The sequence below is a fragment of the Pristis pectinata genome, chromosome 31 (genome assembly GCF_009764475.1).
Source record: "Pristis pectinata isolate sPriPec2 chromosome 31, sPriPec2.1.pri, whole genome shotgun sequence".
In the NCBI taxonomy this organism is placed as follows: Eukaryota; Metazoa; Chordata; class Chondrichthyes; order Rhinopristiformes; family Pristidae; genus Pristis; species Pristis pectinata.
In genome coordinates this window covers 2,361,184-2,368,665 of record NC_067435.1, presented here as the reverse complement: position 1 = coordinate 2,368,665, position 7,482 = coordinate 2,361,184, and positions in this window count along the sequence as shown.

Here is a 7,482-nt window from a genome sequence, read left to right as displayed (position 1 = left end):
CTCCTGTCACAAAGAAATAAAGATTTGCAGTTGCGTAATGCCCTTTACAACATCAGAATGTTTTAAAGTGGTCCACAACTGATGAAGTATTTCTGAAGCATAGTCACTATCGTACTATTTGTATGTAGTAAGCTCTCAGAAGGAGCACTGAGAGAACGATAAATTCATCTGCTGTCTGGCACCCCCGGGAAACCAAAAGAAAATAAGGAATAGGAACAGGATTAGATAACAGCATCGACCCTGTATCTGGCATAACACTTGGGCATCATCTCTGTCTCCAGAACCCTTGACCCTTCTGGAGTCTGAAAATCTATCTCAGCTTTGATTGCACATCAACTCAGTCCACAGCACTCCACAGGAGAGAATTCTCCTCCTCTCAATCTGTGACTCCTTATCCTGAGATGACACCTCTTGTCCCAGACAATCCCACCAGGGGCACTCCATCCATTCCATCAGCTTCTCTTGAGAATCCTTCTCATCTCATTCTTCTTAACTCAATAGCCTCAGCCCAACGTAGGACATGCACAAGAAAATAGGAGCAGGAGTAGGTCACCTGGCCCCTCGATGTGATCTGTCCCAGGCCTCAACTTCTCCTCTGTGTGAATTCCCAATCCTTCAAAAATGCATCTGCCTCCACAACTCTCTGGGATAGAGAATTCTGGAGATTCACCACCTTCTGTGAGTAAAAAATAAATTCTTACACCTCTCAGTTTTAAATGACCACCCCTTATCTTGTGACGATGGCCCCTTGTTCAAGATTTTCCCATAGGTGGAAACGTCAACTTCTACCCTGTTTTATCCCCCCCCCCAATCAATGACATCACCCCTTATTCTTCCAAACTCCAAAGGACACAGATCTAGCACGTTTTGCAGTTCTTGATGACCCTCTCGTCCCAGGAATTAACCAAGTACACTTCTTCTGAACTGCCTCCAAAACTCATCAGTGCAGCAATCAGTCTATGAGCTGTCCAAATCTCTCAGGGAACTGAAGGGGCCAAAGTGCTCTTGGCTGGAAGTCCAGTTCAAACCGACACTAACCAAAGACACAAAGAATTCTGCAGATGCTGGAATCTGGAGCAATACACAAAAAGTGCTGGAGGAACTCAGCAGGTCAGGCAGCATCCATGGAGGGAAATAAATAGTCGACGTTTCAGGCCGAGACCCTTCATCAGGACTGGAAAGGAAGAGGGCAGAAGCCAGAATAAGAAGGTGGGGGGAGGGGGAGGAACACACACAGGCAGGGGACAGGTGAGTTCAGCTGGGGGGGGATGGTAGGTGGGTGGGGGAGGAGGAGAAGATGTAATAAGCTGAGAGGTGATGGGTAGAAGAGGCGAAGGGCTGAAGAAGAAGGACTCCAGTAGGAGAGGACAGTAGACCATGGAATAAAAGATGGGGGAGATGAGATGGGCAGGTCATCAAGTCAAGGCACACTAACCATGTTCTTTCAGAGACATTAACACATTGATGTAGAAATACTGATGACCCTATTGCAAGCCCTCATCAATAACCCAGCAACCACTCTCTGGTTAACAGAAGAACTGTCCATTTTGTAAATATCTGTTTAACAACATGAATGTACAGATCCAGGGCCTGTAGGTTCATATTTTTAAACAGGTGAAAAGTCTCAACCCAAAACATTGATTGTCCATTTCCCTCATCAGATGCTACTTGATCCATTGAGTTCCTCCAGCAGATTGTTTGTCGCTCCAGATTCCAGCATCTGCAATCTCTGGTGTCTCCAATGTACAGGTCTCAAACCATTCTAGGGAATGGCGCACTAGTGCGTATGAGTGATTAAGGCAGGCACTGATTGGCCAATGCACATGTTAAATATCCCTAACACTTCCCAAGCCCTCTCCTCAAACTGGACATGGATACCAAGCAAAAGCGGTCCTTGTGAAAACCGAGAGCACGTTTTTTCTCTCTCTTCCACAGCTATCTGCAGCCCAGCTAACATTGTCAAGTCAAGTCGAGTTTATTGTCATGTGCACAAGTACAGTGAGGTACAGGTACGATGAAAAACTTGCGTGCAGCAGTATCACAGGCACGTAGATTTAGACAACACACAGAAGTTATACACAAGTTATACAAAATGGTGGGAAAAAAACATTGCAAAACAAGACATTAGTGCAAAAAAACCACAATCAGAGACAAGCCCATTGGAGTGCAAGAGGTGGTCCGTAGTGTTCCGTTGCTGAGGTAGGGTTAGGGCAGTGCAGGTCAGGTTGTGGGGAAAGAGGCTGTTCCTGAACCTGGTGGTGTGGAACTTCAGGCTTCTGTACTCCTGCCCATCGGAAGCAGCAAGAAGAGGGCATGGCCCAGATGGTGGGGATCTTTGATGAGTTTCCCAATCAGAATTGCTCAAACCCACAACAATAAGCATGCTTGATACCAGAGGGATGGAACTAACTCAGATTCTTGTGAGAAAAAATTTGTAAAAAAAAAAGATTCTGTTTTGCCTTTATTATTTCACTTAGATATAGATGTGCAACTTCAATTAGGGTTGTCAAAGGCGACCAAAGGATTATACTTGTAACGTAACATCTCATTAACCTCTCTTTCTAGCTTCTTGCTGTTGTAGGCTTGTACAATGTTCTCCACAGAGCTGACAAATTGGTTGTAATAGTCTGACTGTATCTGCACAAAAAAAAATGATTGTTTATCCATTTTAGCACAATGCCATTTTGACCCAGGGCACCACAATTAACTGGTCGTTTGTGTATCTTCTTTCGCTACAATAGGCTAATGGGCAAACAGCCTGTCACAAGCTCACTCTCCCACTCCACTGCCTGCCTTTTCAAAGATAGATTTTCACATTTATTCACTCCAAATAGAACCTTTTATTAATGGCATCCCCGCAGTCTGAATCAAACCTTAATATTCATCAGTTATCACATGCAGCTGTGCTTTTTAAAATCACTTTAATTGACATGGTAATTTTCCCACTTCAGTTCAAAATAAACTGCGTCTTCCGGAGAACATTTGCATAATGTTTTGAAGTAATCCTTTTTGTTTATTCAGGTGGAAAGGATCAAGAAGGAGAGTGGGGGAGGGGGTGGCATTGAACTAAGAGTTAAATATTTGTGACCTTTCCCCAGTTCTGTCCCACTAGTTCCCACTTTTGGTTCAGTGATGACCAGGTGGTATCTACCAGCACTGTGTGTTAGCAGAGACACAAGAGATTGCAGATGCTGGAATCTGGCGCAACAAACAATCTGTCGGAGGAACTCGTTGGGTCGAGCAGCATCTGTGGGAGGAAAGGAATTGTGGACGTTTTGGGTTGAAACCCTGCATCAGGTCCTGCAGGGTTTGTATCAGGTTCCGGTGCAGGGTTTTGACCCAAAACATCGACAATTCCTTTCCCCCACACAGATGCTGCCTGACCTGCTGAGTTCCGCCAGCAGATTGTTTGTTGCATTGTGTTAATGCTCTGTCACAGAAAGATACAGGATGTTCAACTCACTGAGTCTGTGCCAACCATTACGGTAATCATACCCTAACCCATTCTATTCTGCCCGCACTCCCATCAACTCCCCCAGTTGTAAGTTGTCCCTCATACTTAAGTGGGTGATTCTACAGATGTACGGTGGAGAGCATTCTGACTGGTTGTATCACTGCCTGGTACGGAGGCTCCAATGCACAGGAGGCTCCAGAGGCTGCAGAGGGTTGTAGATCCAGCTCCATCATGGACTCAACCCTCCCTACCATCAAGGACATCTTCAAGAGGCGGTGCTTCAAGAAGGCGGCATCCGTCACTGAGGACCCTCACCATCTCGGGACATGCCCTCTTCTCGTTACTACCATAGGGGAGGAGGTACAGGAGCCTGAAGACCAACACTCAATGATTCGGGAACAGCTTCTTCCCCTCCACCATCAATGAACCCATGAACACTACCTTATTATTCCTTCTTTTTGCAGTGTTTATTTATTTTTGTAATTTAGAGTAATTTTATGTCTCTGCACTTGTACTGCTGCCGCAAAACAAATTTCACATCATCTAAATTTTGATTCTGACCTATGTATTAGAGGCAATTGACAATGACCAGTTACACCACCAACCTGCATGACGTTGGGGTGTGGGAGGAAACTGGAGCACCCGGGGGAAACCCACGCGGTCACAGGGAGAACGTGCAAACTCCACACAGACGGCACCGGAGGTCGGGATTGGACATGGGTCACTGGTGCTGTGAGACAGCGGCACTACCCGCTGTGCCAACATGCCGGTTAATATATGAACATAAATGGGAGACGGGGTGGCCATGAGTCAGTTCAAACCTGTTCCACCGTGCAGTAGAACCATGGCTGATGTTTAACCTCGTCTAGTCTGCTCCCCACTTCCCAATCACAATACTTTTTGTGTCCAAATGTCACTCTGCCTTATGTACCAAACACTTCAATCCACAGCCACTGCGGTAGAGAATTCCAAGGATTTACAACCCTCTGTGTATATTCCCCCTCTCCTCAATCCTAGGTGGCCAAGTCTCTCGACATCTACCTTGTGAATCTCTCTCGGAAACCACACAGTCTGTGTGAACACACACAGGCTTTTTCTCAGGGAAATGGATCAAAAAACTAGAGGGCATAGGTTTAAAGTGAGAGGGGAGAGATTTAAAAGGTACCTGAGGGACAACTTCTTCGTGTAGAGGGTGGTGCCTATATGGAATGAACTGTCAAAGAAAGTGGCTAAGGCAGCTATACCAACGTGATTCAGACAAGCACATGAGTAGGAAAGGTTATGGGCAAAATGCGGGCAAATGGCTCCAGCTTAGGTGGACACCTTGGTCGGCATGGACCAGTTAGGCCGAAGGGCCTGTTTCCGTGCTGTTTGACTCTATGAATCATGACCTGTGTGTCTCGGAGCTAACATTCCATAACTTGTGACAAGTTCCATTGGTACAATGCTCTCCATGTGGTATTACACCTCAGGGTGCTCTGCAGAGCTACTTCTAACCACACTTGAAACCGAGCATTTTCTGACTGCCAGTGAAAATTTGAACCGCAGATACTGAAAATCTAAAATCAAAACACAAACCGCTGGAAACACTCAGCAGGTCGGGCAGCACCCGTCAGAAGAGCAACAGAGTTAATGTTTCAGGTGGAAGAAACTTCTAGTTCTGATGAAGCGTCTCTGTCCTGAAACGTTAGCTCTGTTTCTCTTCCCATGGATGTGGTCTCACCTGCTGAGTGTTTCCAGCATTTTCTAATTTTTTACTTTAGGACAGGTGGTCCTGATTTGCACAAAAAGGTAGAGTGTCCTAAAAGAACTAATAACCTGGGAAGGAAGTCATCAGTAAAAGAACAAAGAAAATCATGGATGTGAAGTGGTCAGAACTAGAGGACTGTAGCGACCTTGGTGTGTTGTGGTGCTGGAGAACTCTGAGGAAGGGCACAGATGTGGCTGGGTTTGGTCCATTGTTTGTTGTAAAAATGAGAGAGAATCCCTGTCTGTAAGATGTTTCTTCCACTTCCAGAGGATCCTGCCAACCACTCCCAGCAAAAAGCAGAATTCCTGATGGACTAGCCACTTGAGACACTCAGTACCCCCGTGGTTTCTTTTCTGGGCCTTTGTTGTGGCACAGTTAGGATAGGAATCTTGCGTCTACGGCACCAAGCGGGGAAAGGAATGTGTAAATCAATAATCTGCAGATGCTGGAAATCTGAAATAAAAACAGAAAATGCTGGGAACAATCAGAAGGTCAGGCAGCGTCTGTGGAGAGAGAAAGAACAATTTAGGTCGAAGGCTCTTCAAGCTGGAAAGTTAACTCAGTCTCTTTTTCCACAGATGCTGCCTGACCTGCTGAGCCCTCCCAGCATCTTCTGGTTTTATTAGAAAGGAAGCATTTGTGCTGGAGAGGCAGCACTTATCATTGATCCCAAAGAAAGTCGCTGGCTTGTAGATTCTCTTCTTCGCAACCTCACTTGTTATGTGGAAATTAAAATAACTGCAGACACTGGCATTCCGAAATAAAAACAGAAAATGCTGGAAACACTCAGCAGGTCAGGCAGCGTCTGTGGAGAGAGGAACAGAGTTGATGTCTCAGGTCTAAAAAAACCATGAGTTCTGATGAAATGTCTTGGACTTGAAATGTTAACTCTGTTTCTCTTTCCACAGATGCTGCCTGACCTGCTGAGTGTTTCCAGCACGTTATTTTACTTGCAGTAAGCTGCATTCTGTTGATGATCTGCTGGGGTCTGGTAAGAATGAAGCCATGAAGTTAGCAACCTGACTTAAGAACTTTGACAGAAAGCAAATCAGGAAGTAAAAAGCTCTATATTTTACACAGACCAAATGTAGACTGGCAGGCACACTTGGGTAATACAGAAAATGAAGCCTGAGACATTAAGATCATAAGACCCAGGAGAAGAATTTGACCACTAAGACAAGAAAATTGATAAGTAAATTTGAAGTAATTATTCTGGGAGAATTAGAGTCCACGTATAAAATTGGTAAATTGGTTTATTATTGTCACATGTACCAAGGCACAGTGAAAAACTTTGTTCTGCATGCCATCCATACAGATCATTTCACTACATCAGTGCATTGAGGTAATACAAGGGAAAACAATAACAGAATGCAGAATATAGTGTTATAGTTACAGAGAAAGTGCAGTGCAGACAGACAATAAGGTGCAAGGTCATAACGAGGTAGATTGTGAGGTCAAGAGTCCGTTTTATCATACTAGGGGACCGTTCAATGGTCTCACAACAATGGGATGGAAGCTGTAAAAAAAGTAGTATTTCAATTGTGTATCAATGATTATGGATTAATAAACCATTAAAACCTAATTATTACCTCATTAAACATGGTGAAACATTTCCAGATTACCTTACAATGGAATTAGCTCAGTTCACTGACTCTCTGTTTGAGTCCATGGTGTAGGTTGAAGCAATACGATATCACCAGTAGCGACTTTCAAATTTCTGCATTTAGCTGCCATTGTATCAATGCTCAAGTTGTTAGTTTCACAGTGGTGAAAGTGAAGGTCGGCAGTTTTGCAGTCGTTGAGGGTTCGAATTCATCATTCTGCATGTGTTCAGGTATGATCTATTGTATATTGCTGTTAATTCTAAAGACATTACTCTTAGAATGTGAGGTACTGATCAAAATCATTGAAGAAAATACTGACTTCATAGAGTCATAGAACCATACAGCACAGAAACAGGCCCTTTGGCCCAATTTGTCCATGCCAACAAGTTGCCCAACTGAGCTAGTCCCATTTGCCTGTGTCACTAGTCCCATCAGTAAGATGTTCCTCGTTGCTGTACTTTCTAAATAAAACAGAAGTTCCACATCTCTTGTGTTCCTCCGTCTCATTCCACAAAACCCAGTGACCCGTTAAGAGAACACATTTTCACCCACAGTAAAAGACATTTGGATAAGCATGTGGATAGGAAAGGTTTAGAGGGAGATGGCCTTTGACTCTCACCAACTTTTACCGATGTACCATAGGGAGCATCCTGTCTGGATGTATCACGGCTTGG